Genomic DNA, 14,943 nt, shown 5'->3' with positions numbered 1-14,943 from the left:
TCCTCACTTTTGCAATACTCCAACTACTTTGAGTGAAACCACGCCATCTGACTGCTTTCCCTGAGGCAGATGGATACAGATTATTTTAACATATCTTCTTTTTTTTTTTTTCTTCAGAAGGGTGAGGCCAGCAATTTTTATACTAGACTAACAACATACCTGAAAGTCAAACTTTAACCAAATACTCTGTATACCTCCTGCCTTAATTTTAGCTCTGAAAATGAGTATTTCAGAAATCTTATGTTCATTTGAAACCTGAGAAATAATCACGTGGCCATAACAGGGCCATGTATCTAGGAAAACAAACCCTGTCAGCTACACTGAGATATTTGTGTCGTATCTGGCCTCCTGGTTCTGCTCCAGCACCATCGCTCTAGCTGTGTCGGTGACTTACTGCCATGGGTCACCCGCTCATGGCAGTGCTCGGTGGCTTCTTCAAGGCGATTCACAGAGCATTGAGCTTGAGGTCGCTTCACACCACAACGAACCGTGCAACGGGCCGGAGCACACACGGCTCCTCTTCCTACGGAGCCCTGCCTCCTCCTGCCTGCACCTCCCCCCAGCAGCGGATGCTCCAGAGCCAGAGGAAGGAGGTTATCAGCCTGCAGATGTTTCCAAGATGTGTCCACAGTTAAGTGAAGATATTCCTTTGATTTTGTCCAGCTCAGGAGCAGATGAAAATAAAAGAACTTCTTCCCCCCCACCCCCCCACCCCCCCCACCCGATTCTTTCTTTTGCATTTAGTTACTTCTGAAATACTTTCCAAATGTTTTCTCAGCATTTGGCCTAAAATCTTGGTATGCTGCCTCCCAAAATTCTTCTCCAACATATGTTATTTGCCTTGAAGTTGATAGTGTCTTTCCACTTTGGAAAAAAACTTCAGTCAGAGGAACCATGAGATTCTCTATTTCCAGACCAAATCCATTCACTTATCTAGGAAAGAATTAGGTCTTCTACAAAACCAAGTTAGGGCACCCGCCGAGGAAGCCGACCCGCTGCGGGAGGAGGTGCTGGCTGCACACTGACGTGCCATATGCTGCCGCCTGCGCCCCGCTCGTGCCCTCTGGGGAACCAGCTCTGGGTGCTGCAGCCCCCCGCCACCTGCCCCACGCTATGGGCCCTGTACAACAGGTGTCTAGATGTAGGCTAATGTCTTCTCACCCCACCCCAAGGTGCTGGAATATGTGTTCAGGCTGTAGGAAGGAGCAGATGCACCTTTCCCACACATGTTGCACCAGGTGATGGAACAAGGACACGGACTCCCCCGAGGGCCCGCGGCAGGCTGAGTCACACACCCACCGTGGCTGAGGGGGACAAGTGACAGTCTCTCACTCCATGTGTGACACTGGCTTTTTGTCTCTGATTCTCTGCGAGTAGCAAACAGGGTTGAGGTGAAGGGCAGCCACAGCGCTGTTCTGGTTCCCTGGCCCTGCATCAGGGGAGCAGGGGAGAGAGGCAGTGGGAGAAGACTGAAGCTCTGCTAGACCCAGCCTAAATCTATCCCTACCATGTGCTGTAGCAAACCAACTGCCTCACTACGTGGCATCAAGGCTGAGCAGTGCCCCTGTGGAAAGGCAGACTCTTCAGTGCTCTGCCACACCAGTGCCCGTAAGGAGTCAGTGCTGCCCAGTGCAACAATCCTCAAAGCTCCTCCAGCTCCGTCCCTGCTTTCCCCAGCCATGCTTGTACCCAACTGCCAGCTTCTCAGCTCTCCCCAGGTGCAATAAACCCGTTGCCCTGAAAAAGCTTTGAAATGGAAGCTCCAGCCAAGATCCCCCTCTTGCAACCTCCCCTAAGCCTCCTCTCCCACTGCGTCCTGTGCGGCAGGTCACAGGCGGCACTGCTGCCACCGCACCCCTGCCTGCCTACCTCGTCCTCCCACCACCGGCACGTGGGCCCAAGGGCTTTGCCTCTCCCCCTCGACTGCCCCCGTGCCAAAGCAGACAGGATGGAGGCTGGGGACGGCGTCGCACGCGCTGCCCCTCTCCCCCCGGGAAGCAGAGAGGCTGTCCCCACGGGGAAAGGCACAGGGCCGTGGCGGAGCTGCTAAGTGCAACCACAAGGAAGAAAGTGCCCGGCCCGACACACACATTTCATTAAGGAGCTCTGTCAGATTTTCTGTTAAAAATGTTGAGTTTCCTTTAGGACTATGGATTTAACAACCTCTGCTGCTACCACGTTGTTTGTTCCAGAGGCACTTCACAGCATCTCAGAACACACAGTAGAAAATGTGGGTGGGAGATAAAAACTGATAAATGAAACTGCTTTTACACAATCACAAAACCCTAACTGTAACGGTACTAATACCATACTTATTGCCGTGCTGTTGAGAACCGATTGGTGTAGAAAAATGTAAAGTGGGTGAATAAGCAACATAAAAATGTTTTTAAATCCATCCTTGGATCCCTAGAAACCCACATGTTGTTTCCTGGCACTCCAACGCTTACCAGTTGGCTCAGATGAGACTATGGAAGCGGCAGAGGGATACTCGTTCCATTACCACATTCATTCATTACCTTCCATCCTCACTCTCACGGCATGAGAAGCAAGTTGCCTGCCACCAGGAAAATGGGCACAGTATCGTGGTCCCTCTTGCCTTTGCCTTCTCCATCCGGCCCTAAGAGTTTCTGGTGTGGGGGGCATGACAGGAGTCGAAGGGAACACCCAGCCAAGAAGCCAGACCCTGACCCAGAGGCTCGGAATCGGCAGTTCTCACTCCGGAGGGCAGCTCAGTTCCCAGCCTCACAGCTCCAGCTCAGGGACTGCTGTCCCACCCCACTGCCCTTCCAAAGGAAACAGCAGGCTCTGCTCTGTCCTTCCCCGGGGCTGAAGGCAACTATGCCTGACGACCACCCCATTTTAACGGGACTCAGGGAGGTACCTGCTCACAGCTTTGACTCAGACTTGGCTATGCGGCAGGGGTTCAGAAACACTCTTGTGGAGAAAAAAACCAACAAATGATAATGACAACGCCTAGGCTGCAGCGCTTTCTGCAAACTGGCTGCACCCGGAATCTACACTGAAGAGCTCCAGATCCCTATTTTCCTGCCCGTTCCCACACTTTGCAGTACTCTGGTTTCCAAGAGCAGGAACCCAGCTGTGCAGGCTGCAGAAAAGCTTTGGGTCACGCTTTCAGTCACATTGTGCAAGAGCTATGTACGCTGCAGCAGAGTGACCAGGGAGCGTGGTGGGTGGGTGCTACAGAACAGGTCGCTCCGGGACCCACGGGCAGCACAGGAACCACATCTGGGGCTTAGCAGCTCATTCAGAAACCTCCAGTCAGGCATTGCCAAGCCTGGCAAGTAAGGAACTGCACCTTTTTTCAGAGGCAGCCCTGTGAACATGCAGCTGATGGCTGTGAAGCCACATCAGGGGCTGAGACACCCATTACCTCTGTGAATCGGGAAGCGAACGCACAAGATGAATGGAGACAAAACTTCTCGCGACACAGAGGACAGAAAATAATGCCAGATGTACAGCTGAACAGCCAGAACACTGCTGTTCCACTTCGTTCTGGTACCACTGTAAGCCAAAATACCAGTCTGTGCAATTTTACACCAACTTATTTTAAATGAAATGAGATCATTACGCTTATATTATGACTATTTGAATACATTTAATGGCCAGCTGAAATGCCAGCAATGGATGCCTCAGAGTCAGACGATCTCTACCAGCTTTCATAAATGGAAATAGGATGGGAAAAGCAGTAGCTGATACCACACAATTCACTGGAAGTTTCAAGGAACCTCATAATGCGCAATCATGACATGTCTTGCTCTTTGGCGTGCTTTGCTCCTAAACCCAAACAGTGCATTTTAATTTACATTCTGAAAATAAGGGGTCTGATTTCTTTTATACCTTTCTATGCTATTTAGTATAACTGCAGCTGTGTCTCTTGCTTTATTATTTTGCATTGAAATCTCCAGTGATGCATAGAATAACTTAAAAATTGCAGAGTAGGATCTTTCTGTGGTACAATTGCTTTTTCTCTTTTCTTTTTAATAACAGTCCACTTCTGAGAATGCCAAGAGTGGTATAAACTGACATACTCTAGTGGATTATTGAGATTCACAGAAAAAGACAATTAAGAAAATATTGCGCTCTATCAGGATTGCAAATTATTTCTGTGAATTTCTCTGAGACCTGTACTCTGGCTCCTCGACAGTTCTGCCTGCAACCGAGGTTGGTTGAGCTAAGGCAGGTACCCACAGGCAATAACTAGGCCATTGGGAAGGAAAGCACTATCACAATCCTGTTAACTAGGTCATTACAGGCCTTGTTTGGCTCTTGCGACAAAGTTCAAGGCAAGGACCGCAGCAGACTATGCCAGGACCCTGAGGAGATCTCTGAGGTGATGGTGGTGAAAGGTGCTGGAAGGGAAGATGAAATCTTCCCTGTCTAATTAGCCCTGTCTAAGCTACTGCTGACACCATGAAGGCCAGGACGATGGTAACTGGCTTTTCTTTCTTCCAGGAAGACGTGATCCGAGTTTGAACAGGTATTAACAGCTCACCAACTGCACATGCCACCACTGCACCTACTGTTCATCTCACTCTTGCTTGTTAGCCTTCTACAAGCAAGAGCACCCTTGGCTTACAGCTGTAATAATTTAATTCACCCATACTTCCTGGGGTAAAAGAAGAGCAAACAGACACTATCCTTTTTGCAAGGATATTGAAGCATGCGTAATCAGAACAAAGGATGCCAAGGAAGCAAAAACTCGGGGAAAGAAAATCACGTCACCAACTCTCTTTGATCTTTAGATCATGCTTGGAAAATCTTCTCAACCAAGAAGGAGGCAAGAAAAGCCCAGGGAAATGCTCACTCCAGAGCCTTCAGAAAAGAAGCAGGCTGCTGCCGTTGTACATGAGAAATCCTCATCTGACTTTGGTTTTTCACAGTGATACAAGCAATGTGCCCCCCTTATAACACTTTTTATAAGCATCTCAATTAATCCAGTTCATGAAAACACATTGAAGTATGAGTCTTGGATCATACACCTGTCTTCTCTCACTTAACCTAAAGGAGGATCCCTTCATTTGGGGAATAATTTAATTTTAGATAGTATTAAAAAAGAAAAAAAAAAGGAAAACAGAGATCAGCATTTACAGCTGTAGTAGGTTGTTGCGTAACAGACCGTGTTTGGTATGAAACAAAAAAGCGTATTTCTGAGAAGCACGCACATACAGGTCACAGCGTTGAGCAGGTACTATCTGCCACAGCTACCACAGGCACCATCAGAGCCGGCAGAGAAACACAATGGCTATTAAAAATGATTCATCACACTTATTAACATGACAAAGCATACAAACTGTGAACTAGTAATTAGAATGTATGAGATTTGATAAATAAAAGGCTTTTAAATGTTCTGTAACACTCTTGAAACCCCTTACTTACACTAGTCTCCATCAGCTCCAGGATGCCGATATATTCTGTAGGATTGCTTGCGTGCATTAAGAATTACTGGAAAGGGTAAAGTCTGGCAAGATTAGGCACTGAATGTAAGCCCTTTTCACAAACTTTTATTTTAAAGCTAGAAAAGAAATAAAATTAGAAGTTTTACTCTTGCTTAGCCTAAGGGCAACACATTAGTAGCCTGTAACTCTGAAGGTTTTAACTCCAGACCACGGTACAAATACAAAGAGATACAAGAACAAACGTCTAGAGCTGAGATATGCTCTCATTCGTACCATGGCAGATCTGGGCAGGCTCCTTCGATCCACCTCAGCGTAGCAGAGAACACTTCCCTGCCGCCCAGCCAGGGGCTGCTCCCGCCACAGACCCGCGCCCGCTGCTGGGGAAGCCCTCACGGCAAGGAGCCCCCAAGACCACCAGCAGAAGCTGAATGTGGAATATGGGTTTTAGGGAAACACTAGATTTAATACTAAACTGAGAAATATTTTAGTGACATTTACATTGAAGAATATATACACAGAAGGGGAGATTCGCAGTCTACAGTTACCAAATGCTGGGGCTCTCAAAAGCCGGGGAGATGTGCTGCTCCGGCTCTCGGCGGCTGAAGAACAGGTTGAGCATACTGTGCATTTCCAGGCCTCAAAGGACCCAACCTTTTGTTCCTAATCAGTAAGGATAAAATGGAGCCTTATACCAGCTTCAAGACTACTTCAACTTGTCATGAAAAGACTTTCTACATTTCTCTTATTTCTCTCTTTCATAAGTAACCCCGATCAGCTTCCCTAACCCATGCATATTTTCAAAGGCTTTAGAGTCATACCTGGAAAAGTCCTTTCTGAAACACCTTTGAAGACTTTACAGACATCTAATAACGTTAAAAACTACAACTCAAAGGCAAACCTTAATAAACGACCTTGAAAAACATGAGAGACAAGAACACAGCAAGAAAACTATTCTAGGTACAGAACGTGGAGCAAATCAGCTGTGTCTGAACTAGAACTAGAACGACGGGAGTTGCTCCTGCTGCCTTGTAGACTGAAGAGCAGAGACATCCCCAAGGCACTGATGTGGGACTGTGAAGGTCCCTTCAGCAATGAACACAAGCTCAGCCGAATGACAAGCTGGAAAAGGTACATAAAACTTCCTTGGGAACTAAGACTGAATATATTAACATGAGAACTGCCACAGGAACTGTGGCCACGATTAAATACAACAGGGTCAAGACTTTATTGTCTGCTTCTGGATATTGAAAGACATCATATAAGTGATGTCACTCAAAGTAAGCATGCCCATAAGCATCAATAGAAATCACAAACAAGCCCCTTGCGGCTTTGCTGATGGCTCAGGTCTGGCAGGTAAGGCTGGTCACTCTTCTGAGCACCGGGGTGAGCTCAGAACTAGGTCAGTGTGTGCTACTGCACACAAATATAAGAGCTCAGCTGAACAACCATGTCTTGCAGCCTGAAAAGATGGCAAAAGGTCCAGTAATGGCAATGAAGTGGTACCAGCCTGTCCATGGAGGCACATAGCAAGTCTGCCATCAAAACAGAACTGCAAATTCACTACAAGAAAAAACTAAAAGAGGAAAGGAAGCATGAAATAAGGAAAGGCAGTATCAATCTTGATGGTCTATCACAATCCTTATTAACTAGAAGCAAATTACAGTAATCTCCAAAAGCAGTAATTTCTGATGTCAGAATTAGAAACTAAAATTTCTGAGGATGTGCTCATGGGACATACCTGCTTTCTAAAGTCGTTCCTCCTTAACTCCATAACATTCTCAAAGGCAGCTTGTGAGGAAAGAGAATTCACTCTTGAAAACCAAGTAAAAAATTTCAACCTGGCAGGTCAGAATAAAGTAGAATCCTAACCCATACAGACTTTAGCCTTTGAAATATTTGAAAAGCTCTAAACTAAAGAGACTTTGTTTTCACTCAAGAGTTTTGTTGAATGAATTTATATTGTGATTGCAGAGTCTCCATGTAGGTGCCAGCTTCCCAGCTTCACCAGTTGAGAAAAATGCACTGATAATTTGAAGGAAAACAACTGTTTCTCCTGCTGTTCATCACAATCTGTTCAGCGCGGAGTACCTGGGGTTCTTGCACTTCACCCTGAGAAGTTCAAAACACCTCATCTTCCCTAAGCTCAGTCTACCCTTTATCCCATTATTTTGACTGCTCAGCGATTGAGTGTTGACAATGCACTTTCTCTGGCAATTGTTTCCATCTAATTTCCAAAGCAGCATGTTCCTCTTTTTTTTTTTTTTTTTAAATATATATAAAAAAAGAACATTTTTCTACACACTGAAAAATCCATCCATCAGTGTGATAACCAACTTCAGACAGCTGGGCTGTCTCCTGTCTGGCATTGCTTCACACCAACCATGCAAAACCATGCAAGCCACATGAGCTCAACTCATTAATGGGAATCACATACAGTTTCCTTCATTAATCTACATCACTTGTGTGGTTAAAATAGAGCATTCCCATCGTTGTTGACGCTGTATATGGTGTTCTGCCATTGCTGCGCACCCAATTCAGCATCACTTCAGCTGTAACCAAATTCCAAGTTTAGCTGTGAATGAAACCATTCCATCCCAGGCCAGGAACAGCCCAGAAATCCCAATCCCACCTGAACCAGCAGTGGGATAAGGCACAGAAATCAGGGCTCATGATGCATACAGTGAGTCCCATGGCAAGGGAGGGACGAAGAGGGGCAGGGAGGCGAAAGGGAGAGACTGGGAGATGATGCAAATTTTCACACCTTCAGTCACCCAAGTAAGCAGATCTCCCTAGAAGACACCTGTTTTCAGCTGAACAGGTAACAAAGCAGAATCTTCCTTGATTCAAAGCTGGTTTGATGTGACAAAGATTTAAAAGCAATAGCTTACATCCAGTTCTAACTGGAGAAATTAAAAAGTGGGTGGAAATGAGCTTCCCATTCAGCACCCAGGTCTGTTCAACACTCTGGGTAGATAAAATCCCAGTCTCAGAAATGAGCTGGACTGGAGATGTTTGGTATATTTTTCAGGGGTACAAGGCTTGGCACAAAAATTATTTTCACAGCTGTGCCAAACCCCTGGAGGATGGTTTATCCTAAATCTGACCAGTTTACTTCTCCTTTTTCCTTCATCTGCCCAGTGTCAAACATTTTATAGTTGCAGATGTCTTGTAATACAGACAGTGGGGTAAGTATGTGAAAGATGATGGCACGTGTGAGGAACTTGCTTCACAGCCAACGCATGATGCCTGCTTTACAGTCCATCCGAGAAACCTCATTTTCGGTTCATTCCAGTAACGTGTCTGACTAGAAACATTTTAGAAAAAATAATCACAGGATGGCCAGATATATACACATTCAGCATGGCTCTTCTCAGAAAATAAACACATTTATCATTCCTCTCCAAAGCTCCAAGGAGACCACACTCAAATCCTAGGTGTACCAAGCAAAGCCAATGTAGTGATGGACTTCACAGTGTCAGATTAACAGTTGGACTCTATGATCTTGAGAGTCTTTTCCAACCTAAATGATTCTATTAGGTGTCAGCACCCCTTTGCACCCAGGGAGTGGTGGAGTTCAGACGGAGAAGGGTACCACCAGTGCACTCACAGGTGTTCCCATGGAGCTCCTATTCCCTGAAGGGTGAGCACAGGCATCCTGGCATGAGACAGCCCTGCACACACGGACAGGGCTGGATCTTACCATTATTCCCTGTCCAGATGACATCAGCCTATTTATTCTGCTAATGGAGCCATTTATAGAAGGCTGAGACAAATGGTTCAAACTCAGTTGTCAAAACCCCCCACATCACTACTATTTACAAAGTGCTTCTTGTGGATACCACCTCAGTCTCAGCACTATTTGTTTCTTCAAGAAACACAAAGCTCTGAAAAAGATGATGAGAATAATTTCCATAATCACCAGCACATGTAATTCTTTTGAAACAACACTGAAAGGATACATCTTTAATGCTTTATTTCTGTTTTGTCTCAGTTGCTTTAATATTCCTAGAAGCTTGGGTACAACATTTTTCCTTTTAAATGCTCATGTTCTTTCCCATTTGTCTAATATTGATTTACCTCCTGCCGGTTGCGCAGAACTCTAATTTAACACGCTTTAGTTGGATCCCTTGTTTTCAACAAACTTCATGAATGCTACCAAGAGAGCTCACAAAATGAAAGACACCAGTTAACCGAGTAGCACAGAGCATGGAGAACCATTATTTGCGTAGATATTCTGCAAACATAGTGGCTTTATATTTATTTTTACCAATAGGTGGCATCCCAGTTAGCAGCCTTTATTATCCTTATTTTTAATGTAGTCATGTAGAATCCTAAAAGACAACGAGAAAGAGATCATCTGGGACCTTTTCTACTCAGGAGTAGGAACATATTAAAGTGACTTGATTCAATTACTGTAGCCTGTAAAAACTCTTCTTTCAGTTTTCTGTCACTTGGAAAAAATACCACAAACCTCAGTTTTGCTTTAAAGTATTAGATTTTATCACCAAATGGTTGTGAAATGGCAAATTTGTTGGTATAACCTGAATGATTGTCAGAGATGCCAGTTCATGTGAAGAAGCTGGGAGACTGTACTTATCTTTTTCCAAGGTGGAAAAACATAAAAGAGATTTTAAGTTTTTAAGAAGAATAATGCTCCAGAAATTGCTCTTCAGTGGAAGATGTGCACCTAAAGTTAGTGCAAGCACTGAACGGTTGAAAATGTAAAGCACTCCTCCTAAAGCTCATCAGCTTTTACTAAGACATCACAGATGATTTTTGAGTTGCTAAGGGCAGAAGGACAGAATTAAGAAAGCAGAGGGACCCCGGCCCCTCTCTCACCTTAAGACACGGGGAACGTGCGCCCATTCTGCTGGGACATCAAGGGGACAGCTGCCCGTCTTGCACCAGCCAGTATGACCAGCACCAGCCTTCAAAAATCTTTTTTTTTTTTTATTCTGCTCACCATTTAACCAAACCACACAGAAAAGCAAGGAGCAAGGAAGAGGTCTTCCACAGACAAGACACTACACAAGAGGCACAGGAGCAACAGCGACTGACTTTCCGTATGGCTAAACTGCCACCTGAAATAGGACATAGATTCAGCTGTGACGCACAGTAACAATGCACCAGGAAAGCAGTACAAAGCAACTTAAGTTGTTAGGTTTAATCAATAGGTACTTAAAAATTCCTGACAAACAAAGCATTAAGGACCATTGGTGATAAAATGTGCCATAATCAGTCTGATGAGGGCATTAATCTGAGTAGGGAAACATGCAAGTCACATAACTCAAAACTGATGTCTTAAACAAATAAGCTACCAAATGCAATGCAAGGCACGCAATATTCAAAAAGACACCCGGCCAGAGCTGATACGGCTTCTTCATTTTTTTAGTAGAGCTACAAAAAATTTTAAAAGGAACAATCTCCATCCTTATCACTTATATACATCTGCAAAGTTTTTCAACCCCTGCTGAGACCCAACTGTATCACAAAATTAATACTCTGGTCCTTGACTGCCTATGTCATTTTTAAAATAGGAAACTGGCTCCCCAATCACTTAGACCTTCCGAAAACGTTTAAGAGTTTTCACTACCTCCAGTTTTCTGTTTCTTCCCTTAATACCATTCAAATTGAACATTTATTTTTATCACCTGCTCAGTCTTCCAAATGCTGCCTCTCTTCCTGCCTTGCAAACAATCTGAGGACACGGTGATCACATCCAGTTTGGTCTTTCCCCCAGTTGCTCAAAACAAGCAACCGAATAGCTGTCTGCATGCAAGTTCACAAGCAAAAAGCTCTGCTGAGCATTCAGGAGACAACACTCCAGATCCATTCACTGCCTGGGTACTCTTACCCTGTACCAACAGTACCCATGCACGATGTTAGCACAGGTCAGCTACAGCATTGCTGGTTCCTGGCAGCTTTTCTGGCTCACGCTCCTCTGATGAGACTGGTCTTGTGCCACAGAAGTGCTACGAGGGTTTCCACAGCATAAAAAACCCCATTCGATGCCGACTTGATTACTGATCCCGTCTGACTGCAGACGGCACTGCGTTCAGTGCAAGGCGCAATCTGACTGCCTGGGAGCCATTTCTTAAACTGTCCTGAAATTGCAGTCATGCATTTGAAAGGATTTCTTCCAGAACCAAACATGATGATGACAAAGAAAAAGGAAAGATGAGAATCATCTGAAGACCACCACAATCCTGGCTAAACAACCAGCAAAGAAATGCAACTCTTGTCAGTTTTATCAACACAGAGCTGCTAAAGGGAAATTAAAAAATGAACTTGCACATTTTAGGGCTTCAGAACAAGCCACGTAAACAAAGCTGGGTTTAATTAATGGGGACACTGCCAACAGATCCAGGCACCATGAGAGTTATTCATACACAGGACTATATTACATTTAAAAGCTGAGCTGAAACTTTCCTTTGTGTGCTGTTTTAAAACCACTCTGTAATTAAGCCCGAAGAGATGACAGACATCCATTGACAGTTAATGCAGTGCTCCCACGATGTATTATTAGGCACAGGACCAGGGGCACAAGGCCAGATGCTGTTACGTCCCAGTGAGTGCAGCAGTGCCTCAGATACCCACTGCCTGACAATGTCGGGGGATACTGCCGGTATTTTTTAAAAGGAAGAAGTCTTGAGTTTTCACAGAAACCAATATGCTGATTAACCCACCAAAATAAAAGTGTCGTGGAAAAAAAGACCGAGACAATTTGCCTGGTTTCGAAGCCAGTTTCTCCACGCCCGGCGTGGCGCATGGGAAACCGCTGCCCTGCTCTGCCCCACCGCGCTCTGCTTCGGGCCACCTCGGGTCCCTCCTGCCTGGCTGGAAACGCTTCCCGGAAAGCGGGAACGTCTGCCGGCCTTTCCCAGGGAAAGGAAGTGCTGAATATTCAGCCATAGGTCTCCTTCCAAATGCTCCGCTTGTTTGTTTTAGGGAAGCCTTAAGATGAGCAAATAAAAGAGGTCTGGAGTCCTCCGAGCAACGAACGGAAGGTCACCCTCCGGCGCCTCGAACCGCAGAACATCGGGGGGGTGAGCTGAGGGCACCTCTCCCTCCGCAATAACGCTGCTGCCGCAGGCTGAGCCGAAAGCCTGCCCTGGGGTGGGGGCTCGCCCCCTGTCTGGGGCCAGGCAGCCCCCCCGGGGAGGGGGGCGCGCTGCGAAGCTCTCGCAGAAGCGCGTGCAGCATCGGTGCACGCACAGCCCGGCTGGCCGGTGCCGGCGGGGCCCCCCGGTGCTGCCCAGGGCTGGCGGGCCCCCCTGGCCGGGGCCGAGCCTCAGCCCCTCAGCCACGCACGGTGCGGTGCGCTGAGCCCGGGCTCCGTCACGACCGGCGGCCCGATCCCACCGAGGAGCCGCGCTCCAATTATCCGTAACGTTCACCAAACATTAACTGTGAGTAACGCGCATATTCGCAGCAAATTTTGCTTCGGATCCACGCTGAAATCCGGAGTCACGCCAGCCGGACACGTCGCTGAGCAGACGCTGCAACCTGACCAAGGGCCCGTTCTGTGCGCACCGGGGGGGACCCGAGCCGCGGGGGACCCTGCCCGAGCCACACCGCGGAGCCGAGGGCGCTGCACGCCCGGCCACCCTCCGCTCCGGCCACCCCTTGCTGTAACTCGGACGGAACGTCCCCCCAAACCCACCCGAGCAGGCAGGGGAGCGTTCCCTGGCAGGTCAGGCGCTACGCCCCCCGCAGCCCCCAGCCCCGCTGCCAGCGCCGGCAAGGGACGACCGTCGGGCTCGGCAGCGGCCACCACGCAGCCCGGGCTGGGGGCACGGAGGGGACCAGGCGGCGGAGTCCCGCCGCGGGGGGCACGGAGGGACGGCACGGAGGGACGGGGCTCCGGCTGCGCCCCTCGCACCGCGCACAGCCCGGGGCGCGGAGGGGAGCCGGTAAGTTAGCGGCCAAGTCACCCACGATCCCCCGCCCCTCGCCCACCGGGGCGACCCCGCCTCGCGGTCCGCTCACCTGGGGCTCTGGCCGCTCCCCGCCGGGGCCGGGGAGGGAGGCGGCGGCCACTGTCCGCTCCCGGCTGCCCCGCTCGGCCCGCCTGGCTCCGGCTCGGCGCGGCCCCACCGCCACCGCTAGTCCCGGCCGCAGAGCGCCGCCTGCCGCCGGGGGCACGGGGCCGGGGTCGCCCGGAGCCGCCGGGCTGGGAGGGCCGGGGTCAGCGGCGGTCCCGGGCAGCCCGCAGAGCACGGTGCTGCTCGGGGTGCGCAGCGGCGATGCTCAGCGCCGAGGGGGCGGCGGCGTTCACATCGCGGTTAATCAATTTATCCCCCCCGCCCCCCGGCGTCCCGCCGCTGGCAGCCCTCGTCCGCAAGCTGCCGGCGCCGTTCGCCCAAAAACTTAATCCCGAGTCTCGCTGTAACGCACTCTGGGGAGCGGCCGCGCTGTCCCGGCGGTGGGCTGTCCTGCGCGCGCGGCCGGGCCCCCGGCCCGCCGGAGCCGCCGAGCGCAGCCGCCGCCGGTGGGCGCTGCCGGGGAGCCCCCGGTGCGTGGGCTGCGCGCCCGCGGCTGCGGAGCGCCGCGCTGCCGAGCTGGGGCCGGGGAGCGGAGCCGCGCAGCCCCGCCGCGCCGTGTCTCTGCGGAGGGGGGGGGGCTTGCACGGGCCCCGCTCCGGGGGCGGCGTGGGCCGGGGGCTGCCGGGTCCCCCCGGCCGGCACAGTGGGGAGCGACGTCCGCAGACGCTCGGGCGCTGCTGTCTCCCCGGCCGGTGCTCGGCGCTGCCGTTTCCCCGTTCGGTGCCCGGTGCTGCGCCCCCCCCCCCGCCGGGCCGGCAGCGCCGCCCTCGCAACTCCGCTGCGCCGGTAGCGGGGGTGCCCTGGTGCACCCGCTCCCCCCGCTACTACAGCGAGTTGCAACTTACTTGCAAGGACTAAAACACATTTCCCGAGGCACCTGCGTGAGCTCCGGCCAGTCCTTTCTGAACGTCTCTGGCAGCATCTGGCTCCGGAGTTCTGTCAGTCTTTACATCCTTTAATTTATTTACCGTGTATCCTGGTATTCATCCCATTTTAATTTTTTTTTTTTAATTTTTCCTTTTCCCTCCCTTGTGGAAACTTCTGGCTAGTTCTGACATCTGTCATGATTTCTGCCTCTTAAGACCAAAGTAAAGATTATGTATGCATTAATTAGTGTCTTTTCTCAGTTAGTGCATCAGCTGCAAGAAAGGTCAGGTCCAACTGGATAAAAACCACCAGTCCCAGGCAGCCCCTTGACCCTGCAAGGAGCCAGCTCTGCGTGTCGCAGGGAAAGAAACCAGCGTATAGTTTTATTAATACAATCTGTGGGTATTAGGGAGGTTTCCTTTGTACATACATACGCATTTCATGCTTTTACTGATTATTGCTTACATTCATTCACTACAAAACCTATCAGGTTTCAAGGTAACGCTTCACTGTTCTTGAACTACTTGGTTTTCAAGGTAACACTGAAGAGGTAATTGTCAATTTAAACATATTGCCTTCTAATTTAATTTCATATTCTGTTGTTCTTGCAGTAC

At 49.0% G+C, this 14,943-nt stretch overlaps 1 protein-coding gene across 1 annotated transcript in view; it reads right to left on the bottom strand.

Annotated features, from left to right (window-relative positions):
- KCNG2 (potassium voltage-gated channel modifier subfamily G member 2) overlaps positions 1-14,168 on the bottom strand; it is a 61,680-nt gene extending 47,512 nt beyond the window's left edge. The window contains exon 1 of the mRNA XM_055800640.1: positions 13,407-14,168. The gene's annotated coding sequence lies outside the window, so the exon portion shown is untranslated. The remainder of the gene's footprint in view (positions 1-13,406) is intronic.
- Between the last annotated feature and the right edge of the window lie 775 nt (positions 14,169-14,943).

Source organism: Falco peregrinus, chromosome 3 (genome assembly GCF_023634155.1).
Source record: "Falco peregrinus isolate bFalPer1 chromosome 3, bFalPer1.pri, whole genome shotgun sequence".
Lineage (NCBI taxonomy): Eukaryota > Metazoa > Chordata > Aves > Falconiformes > Falconidae > Falco > Falco peregrinus.
This window is presented reverse-complemented; position numbering and strand designations above follow the sequence as displayed.